Below are 17983 nucleotides of genomic sequence, written 5' to 3' on the forward strand. Positions count from 1 at the left end.
ATGCATGCTGGTTATGTCTGACTCGTTCCTCACCTATAATGCAAACACAAAATGCAGCCCAAGGGCTAATGCATTTTGCAAAGAGGGAACTGAGTTCTGTAGTGAGGAAATTGGCAAAGTTCGACCTCATTCAGGCAGGATGTTGACCAACAGCAAGACTTGGCAGAGTTTAGGAACAAATAGCACACCTGGCTTTTCCTAATGGTTATGTACAGGCTTGGGCACCAAAGCCAAAAGATGGACACCAACTTTAGAGGCCATGACCGCAGACGTCTAAGGACTCCACAGAGAGCTCCAAAGCAGCTCAATTTCAAAGACTCCACATTTGAGAACCCCCAAGAATGTGCTTCCTTGAACAGGAAGGGCTACATTATTGGGTGGCTCTAGAATAATCATACCGTAACATTATGGTCTTTTGACCAGTAAGGACCCTGAGTTCTCTGACACATGTACCAATGTCCTTCTTTTCTGAGACCCTGAACCCTATTCATCACTCAAGAGGGAGTCACCGGGCATCTACTGTATACATACTGTATACCACGCAGGCAATGCCGTCCACAAGACTGAATTTCTGTGCATGAACCTTTTGTCTAATATTACACCTTTTTATAAGCCTGGAGCACTCATTTCTTTATTGCATGTCACATGGATGTAAACTTTAATGTATCCTGTCACAAGCAATGACTAGGGGGGGCCATCAAAATGATGCCCGAGATACCACAGAAAGGATTGTCTTTAAAACTCAGTTTAGTCATGTGGGACAGCGCCTCTGTTGATAATAAGAAAAGATCTAAATGAGATCAGGAAAATTCATCTGATAGCTCAAGGTGTTCTAGAAGCTGTGTGCTTGAGCTTACGCTTTCTGGAAGCTCTTTTCTTAAGCCTATGGTTCAGTTGAGACCCTCCAGATTAGAGCTCGATTTGAATGCATGTGATTACAACCCCTACCTCATCCCACCCTGTGGAGCATTTCCCTCTGAATGCTGAATTGGATGTGAGTCCTTCCTGCCCGCTCCCTAGTCACTTAAGTACTGGAAGATGGCAGAGGGTCAAGAATCTGTTGGAATAGCTCCTGAAGAGTGAAAGGTGTGTGTCTCTCCTTGTTTTTCTTTTAACCATTTTGCAATCCACTGGAATCTTTCTCTGTAAAACAATGTCAAGGAAAATATCACTTTGGAAATTCCACTTTTTTAGGCTGTCAATTACTATGCAATTGTTAGTAAATCATGTTTGTGGAAGTATAGTTTCTTTCATCTGCATCTATGCAACCCAACATCTATAAGATTTGTTTGATTTTGGCCAACACACCATGTAGTGAGCAAAAATCTCCTCTGTGCTTTTCTTCTCTGTGTCATTTAAATCCTAAAACCAAAGAGGAATCTCACTTTGGAATGCAGTTGGGCACACACATGCTATCATGCCCCTTCGTGGACATCCCATGAGTTTGTGTGAAGAGTCTGAAGGTGCTAACCTTCAAACTTGGCAATCACTAAACACTGATTACCCATTCAGATATTATTTAATAAAGTGCTGTAAGGTCCAGGGACATCTCCTGTTGAAGCACGCCAGGACTTCATCTATGGAATGACTTGCAGATGAATTCATTTATGTCTGCGTGAGAAAATGTTGTAGACCTTGCTTTTTCACCCCAGGGAGATTTAGGTGTGCACCGTCCCAAGTGAAGCCAGCAGGCGCCTTTAGCCATGAGGAAGTTCCTGTGTGAATTGTATAAACAAAGCCAAACGGTGTGAAAAGGAGTGTAGAGTCTACGGTTAATACAGAATCAGGGGAAAGATGTGTCTTTGCTTCACGTACATCAAGAAGAAATGGCAGAGTTGAAAATTACTTTTCATTATGCTCAGAACAGGGCAGCCCCAAATTTCCTACAGCAAACTGTTGAATCACAGGTCATGCTCACAGACAGTTAGGAGAAGATTTTCTCCTAAGGAGTAAGGACTTTGATGAACAAACAGATCTGGTTTGAGATATGAGAATGTTCAAATAAAAAGCATTTTGTTTTGGAATTGTAAAACATCCCATCTGTCTTACAGACCATTGCACAAACAGCTTAGAATGCTTTGAGACCCTGAAAGGGACCCCCTTTTGAGTCACAGCTTTCAAAATGAAAACCGGTAACTCTGTGTAACCCACTGAGACCTGCCACAGCCCCAGGAGAGCGAACCACTTACTAATGAAACTTAACTATGAATCAAAGGAAGTTAAGGATGCTACATGCAATATCTTGGGTTGTATTTTCTTGTAGTGGAAACTGTTGGATTTCGTTTTTTAATCTGATTTTAAAACAAAAGTGAATTTCACAACACTGCCACTCGCTTCTAAAGGATGGGCGATACATAAAGTTAATCAGTTAAGGAACTTGTAAGAAATTAATAGAATCTGTGTTTGCTTACTGGCTGTGTCGCGCAGGAAGCTCCCCTAACATCAGAGAACCGTGTGCCAGTTACAAAGGAGCTGGAGACACAGTATGAACTCAACAGGAATTTGCATTAATTGCCTAAAAGCAGACTTTACAAAATCAAACCTTTTTTAAGTCCCACAGGAACTTTTGTCTTGCACATTGGAAGTAAATACAAAACCCACTTTTATTGATAATGAACAAACACCCCCTTTGTGGACTCATATTCACTCGCAATGCAAATATATTTTAAGGTATAAAATTGAACAGAAGGACAAGGATAATACTTGACACAATGTGCTGGCCATTTCTCAGAATGGATACTACCCGTTTAGATGACAGCACAAGGGTGCGTCATCAAAAACACAGGGCAGTATTTCAGGCACATCTACTCATGGACATAGCACAGTAGTGTTTCGTTTGACATGAAAGGTGGAGGCAGAAATGCCAAGAGGGTACGAAGTGAGAAGGGCGCGGTGTTCTTTCTTTTTTTCTGTCACTTCACAGGAACTGTTGCTAATTTGCTCTTTCCTTCAGGTTCAGCACGGGTTTGGTTTTAAGACTAGGAAAACCTTGCATCCAAATTAGATCTTGTTTCTCATATTTCCTGTTTCTAAAGATTTACAGAACAAAAGCTCTTTGCCAATAAACGTGGCCTGCAGAGACGAGGGTCGAGATTGAATGAGATGTTTTAGGATTTAAATTACGTGTTTCCATGCATGTCTGTGGAGAGGGTTGCCAAGTTGGCAACAAGCATTTGGACCCAGAGTTAACGGTTTCAGGAACCCCTCAAGGCAACGCAGCCTGATATAATGATAGAACTGCCTTCTAAAATGATGTTTTACCTTCACACTACTTGTTAAAAATTTTAAGGGTTTTAAAAAAATAAATCCTTTTCAAGAGCAAGACTGAAGACTCCAAGAAGTAGCTAATGATGGAGACTCTTCAAATGATGCACATGCCCTCAATTTTCTCCCAATATGATGGACTGTGTGACTCGCTCATCCCCCGCATGGGCAGATAAATACATTTCTTGGCCCTTAAAGGTCACGTCCATAATATGCTGGAGTCACCACACTGTGGGAGGGCCCAGGGTCCTAGGGGTTGTAAAGACGTGTGAGATGGTGATGCATCTCTGGATGGTATCCCATATTCTCCTAAACAGAGTGACATTTACACCTGGACATGCAGCCGTCAGCATGCACCTACTGGGGTGGTCTCAGCACCCAGCCAGGGGCCAGCTCTGGTGGGAGAGGTCCTTGCGTGATCCTAGCCTCACTGGTTACTAATGAGGGGGAAATAAGTTGGGTCTCGGTCTAAGGGATGAGAGTAGGGGCATCCTTTTTCTCACCATGATATGGAAAAAGAAATAGTAAAGGCAGACGTCTGATAGTTTAAGAGCAACTGAATACATGAGAAAAATTTTAAACACTCTATCTAAATGCCTACTCACAATTCAAATGAAAATCATCTACTTCCTGAAGGCTTCAATTTTATTAGAACCCAAGTACACGTAGGTAAGATTTGGGTATTTGACTCTAAGACTGAATTATTTGGGGATTATGAAGAATACACTCAGAAACAGAAACTCCAGACCAAAACCGATTCTCAAATGGCTTTTGTCATTCTGAAAACAAGTTTACCAAATGGATTTTATTTGAATCCTGCAGTTGTTCTGCCCACTTCTCTTCACAGGGGGCTTACCAGCAGCTTTGCAACTAGAAAAAGACATGACCTTTAAACCCAAGAAACACATTTGTAAATGAGGGCCAATTTAACTCTTTCTCTTTGTTATGTTCTCATTGTAACTAATTATAATAAAAATAGAAACAAATGGCACATTGACCACTGAAAATGAGTTGAAACTGTCTTAAATAATTCCTATTTTAACGCTTTCACTTTGCACACCACTGAATTTTTTTCAGAAACAGCAACAATTATTCAATTGATCTGTATCAGTCAATATTTAAAATCATGACTTTAGCAATCTGAAGGTCCTTGACATGTGCCATTTAAGTTGACAGGGAGCTGGTTTTGTTGACTCTCAAAACGTGTGGGGGTTTGAACGATGTTAAAATAATTGTTAAAAAGGGTTTACAAACTCTTTACCGGCTGACATTTAAATGTAAATATAATGATTGCATACAATAAAGCAATTCTTGCTAACATAATAGTGGATGTCAGTGAGAAATAAAGCTGCAAGGTCGGAGTCCATAGTCCTGGAAATGGAACTCTTTACAGCACAGAACTGCTGAGTTTATACCTAAAGGAATGGGTAGGAAATGGCAAGTGGAAATGGATACAATTCTCTCTTTTTCACAAGTTCATGGTTTTAAGGAAGTTTCTTAAAGATAGGTCTTTATGTGAGCAAAAGCAGAGAAATTCAATTACACCTCACATTTGCTCTCAAATCGGATGGAAACATTGGCGATGTAAACATTGTCACATCTGACCGCATGATAAAATGTCTCTAAATGTAGCGGAAAATAAAAAAAAAAAAGAGATCTTCGCGGCCCATGTTTTACCTTTTGCATTTCAGGATGCTGTGGCGTGTTCTGGTATGTTTTCTTTGTTGGCTGTTTGATTTGTATATAAGTTCCTTTGAAGAACTGGCTGCAAACTAGACAGGTAGTGGAACTCGGTGAGGCATATGCCAGCTTCAGACTTACTATTTTCTCCTATTGAGGTAAAATTTGCATCATATAAAATTAACCATTTAAAGTGCACAATTTGGTGGCACCCCAGAGGTCCCCATTTCAACCAGATTCAACCCTGACCTGAGGCATCCTCACCTGCCTTCTATCAACAGAATAGACACCCGTGAATCACTGACTCTCCGTTTGTAATTTTCTTCTATCCTTTCTCACATTTTAAGTTTCATGGGGATTTGAATTTAAGACTAAATTCCCAATGGATCCCGTACCCAGTTGTTCAAATGGGATAGAACATCAAAAGTGAAGCAATTGTGATATTACTAAATACAGGTCAAAGAAGTGCCATTTTGAGTTGCTATAACTTCATACAACAGTCGCTCTAGGACTCAAAGATAATAGGAAGGTTCCCAAATTTGAACCACAAAAGACGGCCTCAGGAAAAATTGTAAAAGGCCAGCATTACCAGCTTCACACACCATTGGCATCTTCAAAAGTTAATATAAACAGAAACCCCACTGCAAATGCTTGAAATAGTAAATTCTAATTACTAAGAATATTGTCATTTTTGTGCTGTTCTATCCCTGTTGAATGTATAATATTCCCTAAATCTGTACTTGCACCAAACCATGACTTCTCCAAAAATAGGGCCTACAAGTCCTCACTCAACAGAGGAAAGAAACATTGTAACTAGACGAAGGGATGGATGTTAATGAAACTGATTGTTTCACAATATGTGCACGTGTGCAATCATGTACATCTAAAATAAATAGTGTTATATGACAATTATATCTCAATAAAATGGGGGGTAATCTATCAGAGGAAAGAGGATCTCTGCCTAAATAAAGGAAAAAAGTAAATAAATGAATAGGATTAATAGTATCAGAAAGTATTAGCAATCTTCCCCACACCCTTCTTCTACTGAAGCCAATAATTTTGCCAGTCTGGGGAAAAGAAGACATAACTGTTGGTCAAAAGGAAAGCAAATGTATCTCCATCCAAATGAATCTGTACCCAGAACTACCATCATGATTTCAGAAATATATATACATATATATATATATATATATGTCTGCTTCTAAAGTAGGATTCTCTGGAATGATCCTAGAAAATGAAGACATAAAATCTAAAGAATTTCCCTATATTGGGCTCCTACTTTCAGTGGCCATGTAGTCTCTTGGTAGAACAGTAAGATACCATCCTTCAGGAAAAAAAAAAATCACCCCTCTGCGGACAATGGGCTGAGATTTCATGGCGTTTAGACATCTTTCTATTCCGGGCCATCCTGCTATCCATCGTTTAAGTCAGATGTCACCAGAATAGAGGTCTTCCCAGCAGCAAAAGGCATGGGGCCTCCCTAAATAGGTAGCAAACACAGTATTTCTTCATTAGCACCTGTCTAAGGCTGTGTCCAAGTAACAGCATCGTGTCTCATCGGTGTTTAAGACCAGCAACAGTGTCCAATGACCTCTTTGCAGCAACGTGGGACAAGAGTGAAAATAAAAAAATAAACAGCACCCCCACTCCCAAATCCTGGGTTAAGGGCACACACAGCTGCTGTGAAGGGCAATGCGTAAAGCGACTGAGTTGGAAAGAAGACGATGAGGCATCGTAAGACCATTTGTTTCATTAAAAGTCCATGAGTCACTTTAAAACTTGAGATGGATTTGACTTAAGTCCCTTTATAAAAACCTGCATGAATCTTGTATGCTAATGTTTAGGACTTCCACTGTGAGGCGGCATGTGGCCGATTTGCAGTCCCCACACAGAGCTTTCAGGAACCTTTCTAATTGGATTTTATAAGAGATGGAGAAGGTGGAAAGAAATAGCAAAGGGACAGTTTTTGCTTCATATTTATAGCTTTGTAATTTAAGAAGAAACGGTGAGATATAGCCCTATGTATTGTTGGAACAAAGGCATTCGTTTTGGAGCCAATGGGGGAAAATGCGTTTGCTAGTTTTCAAACGAGTGGGGAAGGTTTAAAGATGCAGAAAATGAACTCCTTGATACAACATAGCTCCACTATTTGAAAGCAGAGGACACAAGAAGGAAGTGAGGGGTCCAGAACACCCCAGCATCTTCTGTGAAGGTGATCTGGTGCCTGAAGGGTCAGGTTACATACTGAGGTCTGTGACACTCCCAACACTTGGTATGAAAACACTGGGTCCTTTCTGTATCCTCACACATACATATCACAACAATGACCCGTTTGGAAAAGCTAGGTGTCCCAGATTGAATAGGGTCCTCCAGAAACCCATGCCTCCCTGGAGACTGTGAATGGGACCTTATTAGGAGATAGGGTCTTTACAGATGGAAGTAGTTAAGGATCTGAACTAAGCTCACTGGGTTAGGGGAGCCCTAAATATAATGACAGATGTCCTTATAAGACACAGAAGAGGAGAGACTCGGAAGCCACATAGAGATCGAGGCAGACATGGGAGGGATGCAGCCACATGCCCAGGGCCGCCTGGAGCTCCCAAATGCTGGAAGAGGCAGGAGGGAGCCTCCCCTGGTACCTGTGAAGGGCACAGGCCCTGGCAGACACCTTGAATTCGGTATCTGGTCTCCAGAGCTGGGAGAGAATATATTTCTGTGGCTGTAAACCAGCCAGTATATGGTAATGTGCTCTGGGAGCCATAAAAGACTAATACATTGAAATTGTAGGGTCATGTAAGAAACTTGCCAGTTACTTGCAACAATTTAGGGCAGCTCTTGAAAAACCTGCAATGATTATCTTATTGCCATCATTGTTTAAAATTCCCATGGAAAGAGCTAAAGAAAAAAAAAAAAAGATCTGTTACAGAGGTCTACTGTTTTGGTTTGCTTTTATACCTATGAAAAATCTGATAAAAATAAAATGGTGTGCCTCTTTTTAAATGTTTCGCAACCTTAGGTTTCAGTTCAAATCAAATGCATGCCTCAAACATCAGTCGTCTCCATTCAAGCTGACCTACATGTGATGAACAGAACGTCTGAACCATGACAGCGGTGTAAGTGGATGTTTTGAGGAAGATGGGACCTTCAGGAAGAGCTGCAGAGTGTAAGAAGTGGAAATACATATGGTTTCATTAAAATCAGGCATTTGAGGATTTGACAAGCAGGAGTCTGTTCATATTGCAAAAAGAAAAATATTCACATAAATACATTCCCTCCTTTGTTAATTAGCTTCCATTTTGCAATTTGGATTCAGAACCAGTGCAAGAGGTAAGCACCCAGAAAGTGTTTATCAACTGATAGACACAAAAAGACAAAGGCCATGTGAGGTCTCACCCCAGCCCTTAAGGAACTCAGCAGTCGGTCAGAGGAAGGGAACATCACCCACAGGGAAAAACAGAGCCACACACCACTGGGTGTGGATCTTACGGTTCAAGGTGAGTTCAGGGACAGAGACGGCTATGCCAGTGTGACCTGATGTTCTCAGAGAAGGGAGGTGGTTCTGAACCTGGCCAATGCCGCCTTTTCCTTCCCCACCCTCCACCAGGGACACTTAGCAACCCAGACATTTTTGGTTGTCTCAAGTGGGAGTACAAGGTGCTCCTGGCATCTAGTGGGTGGAGACCAGAGATGCCGGTCCACATCCTATGTAACCCAGATTCTCACATAAAAGAAACACGCGGTCCCCTCTTTGAGCAGAGCCAGGTTCAGAGCCCATCACATCACTAATAGACTCAGCGTAAGAGGTCAAGTCCTTCCCCAGAACGGGAAAGCAACATCATTTAAATTAACCATGTGTAACTCTCAGGCTCCCTCACTTATTTATTTATCTTCTAAAGTTGGGGCTCCCGACAAAACCTTGTGAATTTTGCTTGCCAACCCACAGCAGAAGGAGGTCTAATCAATTGTTTATTGACGGTCACAGGGAGTGATCAATAAGTGAATTTGCACTGCAGTGGGGTCCGTGAGGGTCTTACCCTAGTTGATCTACCAAGTCTTGCCTGGCTCACAGATTCAGATCCCCCAGCCAGGATGTCAGGATCCAACCCCCCAGTCTTGGTGAACTAGTCCAAATGAATCCCTGTTTGGAGACCCTTTGAGGACACTCTGTCCTAGCTACAGCTTCCATGCTTGCATCCAAAAATCCGGTCAGTATGCTGCTTGGACAGTCCTGACAGGTGGAGACAGCGATGCGGTGCAGCAGTACTGGACGGTCCAGCATGACAGCCCTGGGCTTGTGAAATATGCTACGTTGGTCTGTCTGTCTGCACAATGAGTCATTATGCAGAGTTGTGGATAAATAAGGCCGAAGACTAAGTGTTTGGGTACATCTATGGTAAGAAAGAGACAAAGGTGACAGGAAGGTTTTCCTCACGGCAGTCTGTTTTATGGGTAATATGGAGCCATTTTATGTCACAGTGCTGGCTAGAATTTCAAGGGAAAATATCCTCTGGATGGGTGGGAAATGAAACCGAGTGGAAAGATCAATGTGAGAGATGTGAATTCAAGAGCCATCATCTCCCAAGTGGGCACAGAATGTGGGACAGCAAAAGAGCTCATGACACAGTCTAGACAGAACTTCAAGGAAAGAATGTGAATTTATAATGAAAAGTGTTTCTCAAGGAACATCCCAGGCCCAGATGGCCTCTCTGGGGAATCCTGCTGACTGTTGAAAGGCAAATTAACCTCCATCCTTCACAACCTCTTTAAAAACATCAAGGGGAGGGTAAAAACATTGCAAGGAAAGAGATCTATAGATTCTTCTTTCATGCATACAGATATAAAGACCCTCCAAAAAATGACTACCAAATCAAATCCAGAAATACACAGAGAAGATTATAGGCCGTGACCAAGTGGGATTCTTTTCCAAGATGTGAGGTCAATTTAATATTTTAAAACTGAGTAATGGGATATGTCCTATCCGCAGAAAAAAAAGACAAAGACTCCATGAGAGTATTTTTAAGAATTGACTTGAAATGGATCAGGTCTCAAGTAAGATAAAAAGCTATATAACTCTTAGAAAAAAATATAGGAGTCAATAAGTGTGACCGTGAGGTAGGCAAAGACTTCTTACACACAAGCCGAAGAGTGAAAGCAGAGAACAGAAAAAGTAGACAAATTGAACATCGTCAACATTAAATACATTTGTGCTTCAAAGGGCACCATCGAACAAGGCAGGGAAATTTCACAAATTAGAACACACATTTGCAAATCCTGTATCTGATAAGGAACATGAAGGCAGAATACGTTATTTAAAAAAAAAATCTGTAATAACTCCATACGGAAAAGATAAGTAAGACATGGGCAAAGGATCTAAAAACATTTTCCCGAGGAAGTTATACAAATGGCCAATATGCATCAGAAGCCATCAGGGAAATGCACCTCAAATATGATCCTGTTTTACACCCACTAGGATGGCTGCAGTCAGAAAGACAGAGAAGAACATGTGTTTGAGAATATGGAGAAATAAGAATGCCATGGGTAGCACTGTAAAACAGCCCAGTCACTTGAGAAAAGACACTGGATTTGAAATGACTCAAATGGTTATTAAGCACAGTTATCACGTGACTGAGCAATTCTACAGAGAGGTACGGACCCAAGAGAAAGGACTATGTCTAGTCACACAAAAACTTGAACGTGAGTGTTGGCAGCACCATGATTCATAATATCCAACAAGTGGGAACAACAGAAATGCCCACCGGAAGATGATTGGATAAAGAAAAAGTGTTGTAGAGCCACACAAGGGAAAAGTATTTGGCTATAGAAAATAACCGAGTACTGATGCATGCATCCACGTGATGAACCTTGAAAATCTGATGCTCAGGGAGAGAAATCAAGACACAAAACAGCCCTGGGCATAGGATGGCATTTATATGAAATGCTCAGAAAAAGAAAATCCATATAGACAGAGAGAAAGCAGATAGCATGTTTCTTTATGAACTGATGACAATGTTCAAAAGTCAGATGGCACAGACACGCCCAGTGTATCATGTACAAGAAGATTAGAAATATGTGTGTTGGCCAGATCTCTAAGAAAAAAGTGGGACACATAAATGGTTGCTGGGAAATTTTAGTAAAGAAGCGGGGGCCATGTTGAAGGACAGAAAGCATTTCTCAGTCCAAACTGGAAATATTTCCTTATTCTGAAATTGTCCTCCCAACTTGGAGACAAATCTTTGTTGGGTAGAATTCATAGTTTCTTGGGAGATCATGTCATAACTATGTCTATCCCCAAATGTGTATCTTTGTGTCAATGCATTTATGCCGTCTACCTGTCTATGCTATTCGTAGGTCAGGACGCAGCTTTCTTTCTAAAATACCTGATCTCATGATAAAAACCATTGTTTTGAAGGGAGTGAGTCTCTGCAGTCACAAATAATTTGCAGAATCAACACAGTCTTGATTTATCTGCATAAAGACTCTAGCACATCCATGTCCAAGGGCCATCACAGCAACGAATTATTGCATTTAGTGTTCTAAAATATTTTGGAATTGCTTATACTGGGAATTGCATACTTCATCGAGAAAAGCCATTATTTTAAATAAAGGAAGGAGGAACTACTCTAAGCTTGAGACCTTATGTACCCAATCAATACATTGCATGTAATTTTATTGGAAAAATACATCGATACTGCTAAATGCACAAAGTATCTGCCATATCTGAGTTACATTTTGCTTCCCAAGAAAAGCACTTTGAACCCAAGCCTTCTGTGGCTTGGCGATTAACAAGCCAATGGCTTATGGATGTGGGAATGGGCCAAATTTGAGATTATCCCCCAGGGCTTCACTCTCATGATGTATGTGCATGTGTGCGCTTTAACTTTATGTTTTTTCTGAAGTATGCCCTTTATGTTTTCAGGCAAATTCCAGAAAAAAAAAACAAAAATGATCTGCAGGGCAGGTTTGTACAGTCATACAGTTTTCAGCTGAGCAGTCCTGAAATGTTCCATTCAGGCAGCCTTTTGGAGATGTTTTTCTATTATCTGAGTTTAAAGGACTCATTTCCTTGACTACATCCAGGGAAGAGAGAAGAGGTATATATAGAGAGAGGAAGAATGAAGGTATCGGTCTTTAAGGGATTGTTTAAAAACCGAATCTCTCACAGGCTTATTGTCAGAGTCTTAATTCCCAGGTCTCTGCAATCAAGATAATATATTTTGGAAAAATCAGTGCTTTTGCTGGGAACTCCCCGGTTTTGCCCAGGGCTGAAATTCCCCTCTCTGCCCATCTTTGTGTTTACAATGTTACTTATATCCCCCGTCTTCCCCATGAAGACAGAGGCCACCTTATCTTAAAATCCAGGAATGATCAACCCTTCAAACAGTAGGTGAGATGCACAATAAAGAAAACATATAGAGCAGAGAACATGGTTTGTACCTTTTACAATTCATACTGGGAAGAGAGTGTGTTTTGAATGAAAAAATTCCCTGGAAAGAACAGATTTTAAGGCATATCCTGTGTGATCATTAACCCAAGCTCACAGGAGACGCACATTGGCAAACCTGTAATTGTGTATTTATTGACAAGCTTCCTCTATGGGGTGTGTCTGAATGTTTTGATTTCTAAAAACGGCTCTGCAGCTGAAAATCACACTAACGTCTTTTAAGAAATTTTGAGTTGTTCATAGAGGTCAAGGCGATTCTCTATCCCATGGTACAAGCTGGTCAGCAGTTCTGTGCATCTGACATGGAAAGAAAAAAATGTCCTTTCTACTTTCTGCCCTCCTTGATTTTCTTCACACAAAAAGTCCCTTCATACCCTCCTCATCTCCGTTTACTGCAGTTTTCTTTCCTCTGTGCCCCTTGGTCACCTCCCAACAAGATGTCCTCTTTGCTTTTTGTTCAAACCCACCTTTACATAAATGGCACCTTCCTTGTTGTTGAATATCCCATTGCAGTGGTTCCACATCTGCCTCTAAAATCCCCCCAATAGACCATGCACCCCCGATGAGTCCTCTTATTGATTGACTTGAGAATCAAATTAATGCAGTTGGCATTTTTAGCCACCAGGAGGTGCAAGGGGAAGCGCCAACCAAAGGATGCCAGGGCGTCTGCTTGACCTTGATGGTGTTTCCTCCCGCGGTTCCCGGTCACATCAATGCCAGAACAAAGGCCCGGTGACAGTGTTTCCAAAGGATCATTGGATGGATCAAGAGAACAATGAGAAACCACATATTTTTGGTAAAAGCTTCTCAGTTTTGCACAACGTTTAGATCATACGAGAAACCCCAACCCTTCCTTCCCCAAGGTGCCCAGGCTCTTACTATGTTATCTGGAGAATATCCTCCCCCCAGTCAGCCTCTGCCCCTCTGAAAGGAGCCCCAAGTCCTCTCCCCATGCTGGCTGATAACCTCTGCCACCCACCAACCACACCCAGCCTTTCTCCCACCAACTTTCAGCTCCTCGGTCTGCGTGGTCCCAGCACAGTTCATCTCGCTTCTGGGTCCCATTTCCTCATACATCTTTTTTTTTTATTTTATTATATTCTTCTACTTCTCTATTTTTCTTAATGTTTTCTAAATGCAACCTGTCTTTTCTTTTCTACCCAGTTTTAACTTCTGACAAGCTTCTTGAGCAGTTAGTAATGCATGGTTTTCACTTTTGTAAGCATCTTCTTAAGCAGCTTCGTAGTATGCAGTTTCTCTTGGAAGACAGATAAAGGAAATGTTTGCTGTTGGGAATCAGATCAGGGCAACCTTGAGAGAACCGGGACCAATTTGAGAGTTCAGAGGGTTGCGACAAGAGGGGGCGGTCTCTGAAGGGGAAATGGTTTTTCTTCCTTTATATATACACTTACAATGTTGCACTTGATAAACAAGGTGTGTACCATTTGCAGATTAAAAAGAAATCCTTAATAAGACATAAAAGCAAAGAGAAACAAAGGTTCTTACTTACGGAAAAAAAAAACAGGACAGTGAATGTACCAAACAATAACATCTTGAACTCCCAATGAAAGAGGTACGTGCCATCTGCAGGGCAGGATGCATTTCTCAGCAGATGTGCTTAAACCACATCAAAGTGAGTGACTGAGGAATCATTAGTGTGAGCAGCTTGTGTGCAAATGCAAACATGGAATTCAGATCCTAGCCCTTCACAGGAACTTACCAATTCTCTGCTCCAGTGACTCCCAGAATCCTCTTGTTGAATGGAATCTGACAGGAACACCCATCTATCAAACGGGTAACAGTGGAACTGCTCGGGCTGGTGTCAAACAGTTGCCTGCAAAGGCCAGGACCCCAGCCTCCGTTTGAGATGGAAACCGAGACGCCACGAGGCAGACAAGAGCTGTGAAGGTGGTGGCCACACCCTTACGGCACACATACACCTCAAGTCCTGTGGACTTTAATTCAAATGCTCTTATTGCTCTGAACGCAGGCTGCTTTTATTCAAAATCGCTTCTGTTCCACACTCCAAGTTATGGCATCAATGTGCCTAAATTGGTTCATGCAATTAACGACCGTTTCAGAACACCGTACGTTGTATCGCCATCGCAGGACACGGTTACACAGCCTTTCCTGAGCACCCTTTCAGGACAGCTACAATACCTGTACAAATGAGCAGGCATTTCTGATTCTTGTTTGAATCCCTGAAGACGTCTGTTATATAAACCTACGGGCAACCTATCTAAGACCATAGATAGCTGTCAGGTGAGAAATCTGTTGAAGGCCACACCCTTATGGCACACATACACTTCAAGTCTTGTGGACTTTAATTCAAATTGCTTTTGCGTCTCTAAATGCAGGCTGCCTTTATTCAAAATTGCTTCTGTCTTATACTCAAAGTTATGGCATCTGTGAGCCTAAATTGGCTCATGCAACTAATGACCATTTCAGAACACTGTATGTTATGTTGCCATTACCTGACATCATTACTCAACTTTCCCCGAGGACACTTTCAGGACAGCTGCAATACCTGGACAACGAGCAGGTGTTTCTGATTTTTGTTTGAATCCCTGAAGAAGTCTGTTATATAAACCTATATAGGCAACATTTCCTAAGACCATAAATAGCTGTCAGGTGAGAAATCTGTTGACGACATCATTTGGTACAGTGGTCTTAGCTCTGTTTATGGACCACCGACAGCCAGCAGGCCGTGTGATGGGCACCAGCAGTTGGACACCCAATTCTTTGATAAAACATTAGATCTACACCACTGAAGGGCTCTGATGTGACCAACGCCTTTGTGGGGGATGACACCCCATCACCTCCTGTGCACCACAGGGAGCCTTCTACAACACGTCAGCACAGGAAGAATGCACTTGGAAGAACATCAACATACATGGTGAACATTCTACCCCATTTTGTACCTAGATCACCGAAAAGCACATCTGGTATTTTTGTGCAGTTATAGAAGCTAACTCATTTTGGAGTTCACCTCCGTCATACGTAACGTTGACTAGCAAGGTTGAAGGTGAGATTTTAGGGCAAAATCCAGAGCTTTGGCTTCTTGTAGACCTGGGTTCGCATTCCAGCTGGTCCCCACCAGCTGTATCATTGTGACTTCATCCCATCACCTCCGAGCTTCTGAAGCCTCAGGAAGAAGAGAACTGAACCCCTCTAAGGGGTTCCCCAGGCTCTAAATGAGCTGGTGACAAACGATATACAGAGAAGACCATTTTGAAGCAAAAATAAGTTAAAGCATGCACATGGCATCAGATCCTAGGATAACCAAGATACAAAGAACGCCACGTGAGTTAAACTGAAATGAATATTTGAAAGGAGGTAGAAACCACCAACTGAGTTAGAGACAACTAAGGAGACATTAGAGACATAACAGCCACACATGAATACATTCCATCCAGGTATTCCCATCGGTAAGCATCGGTGAGGGGATGTCTCTTCTCTACCACAGATCTCCAGACAATCATCATAGAAAAAAAAAAAAAGGCAGATTTGATAGCAATCAAGTTTTGGATATACAGGCCTCCTAATGACAAACGTGTATGTCCAAAAAGTTGGAAATGTTCCTATAGAACAACGTTGATAATAAATGGAACACCTGTTAAATCATTAGACCTTAGGTTTAGGTAGAAATAATGGCTTGATAGCTGGAATGATCCATCCCTGTTTGCCTGGGGCAGTCCCAGCATATTCACAGTGTGTTTACCACGCTCAGAGTTCCTAGATGACATGATAAATTACATCATCAATGGCTAGCAAGATGGTGTCACGTGCTTCGGATTAAAGAAAGCATTCATATTTCCAAAAGCTAGTGTGAAGACCCTCTCATTTATATATTATAAGTGTCTTATAATTTTTTTTTAATGTAAAGTTCAGGTTAGGTGATGGCATTTGATAGACACCAGCCATGATGTATTTGCCCAGTTGCAATTATTTCTGGGATAATACTATGATGTCCAGGTGTATTAATAGGGAGATGATAAGGTGATTGCTATACTGGTTCTTAGCTGGTCTATGTAACCTCACAACACTGAAACCCACTGGATGTTTATACTGCATGTACAATTACCTTGCAAGGCGTAGAATGCTAGTATCGCCTATGGAGGCTCAGAAAACATCAGCGGACTTTCCCCAAGTCACACCTCAGACAGGAGGTAGTGGGAATGTGCCCCCTCATTTCTGTCTCACTCTAAACTCATGTGCATTCCACGCCAACATCCTGCTTCCACCTTTACCAAAATTTTGTTTATTTTTATACCCATTTTTTCCACTTTTTATCAATTTCCAATTTTCTAAGTCCTCTTGTTAACCATCTCTTTAAGGGAGGAAAATAGCACATATTACTCCACAAAGAGCAATCATCACAAACAACATGTTTTCTATTCCCTACACAGGAAAATTGCATCGATGCGTGTATTACTTTTTGAAGAAAACACTCAATATTTTGACATTTTGTTAAAAGCCTATCTATTCCTATGAAAATCAAAATCCCTATCTAATTGGGAGTGATGGGTCACCGTGCCTGGAGTTCCTTCCTATTTAATGGCCTTTTAAAAAGATCTGAATGCTAGTGGCTTAGAAATACTTTTCACAACCTACAATCTTGATTTCTCACAAGCCAAAGTAAATGCAAAGTAAATGCTGGGAACCAATTTCATCCAGACAATTGACAATGAGAGATCCATTGATCAAGATGAACTGAGTCACATTTTAGAATGTCTCCCGCATGTAGAATCAACACAGTTAACATATTTCATTCCAGCAAATAAAAGGGGGTGTGTAGCGATCTTAGTGATGGACGGTAGCTCGTTTGCAGGCTGGAAACAGCCAGGCATGTGCGTCTCCGATTTCCCTTACACTCCTGAGTCATGGCTCTGCTCTCTCACCAGGATTGTTTTTAACTCTCCATAGCAACAGGTAAGGCTTAAGGTTTTTTTAATGAGAAAAGTTCTAAAGGAACAGCCAGCATTTTTTCAATCTCCAGAAGGCACCACCTTGCAAACATCGGTGGGTGATTTACAGTTCTAAATTACAAATGCATTTCTACCACTCATCTCTGCTCCTAGGGTCTTTTGAAAATAAAATATTTTTGGTACTATTGACCTGTTGGGAGAAAATATTTTCAGCCACATACCTTATTGGGCAGAGCTCCCTTACTACATTTTATCTTACTTTTTTATATATTACCATAAATATAAAATACGTGCTTCAACAAGCACATCTCACTGTCATAACCACAGTGTTAATAATTCAAATTTCTGCACCATCTCAATGCATTTTTGCCGTGAAAACAAACATGTTCGCATAGCCCTGGGAATATTATGCATGAATGGTTACGACCACAGGCAAAACGCAAACGAAGGTTTAAATCACAAAATACCACCTCCTGAATATATACGCTTCCAACCCCAAGTTGTCAGAGAATAAATTAACCATCACAATGGGTCGATACTCTTGAATTTCCATGCCCTTAGACAATCTGCCTTCCCTGTAAATCCCTAAATTTTACAAAATTCAAATAAGAGCTAAATTCCACTGCATGGAAATACAATGGCCATGTCACCAGCCACTAGATTTTCAGGG

At 41.3% G+C, this 17983-nt stretch overlaps 1 protein-coding gene across 8 annotated transcripts in view; it reads right to left on the reverse strand.

Moving 5' to 3' along the window:
* NLGN4X (neuroligin 4 X-linked) overlaps positions 1 to 17983 on the reverse strand; it is a 245029-nt gene that overhangs the window by 74301 nt on the left and 152745 nt on the right. The gene's annotated exons all lie outside the window — the stretch shown is intronic.

This window comes from Manis javanica, chromosome X (genome assembly GCF_040802235.1).
Source record: "Manis javanica isolate MJ-LG chromosome X, MJ_LKY, whole genome shotgun sequence".
In the NCBI taxonomy this organism is placed as follows: Eukaryota; Metazoa; Chordata; class Mammalia; order Pholidota; family Manidae; genus Manis; species Manis javanica.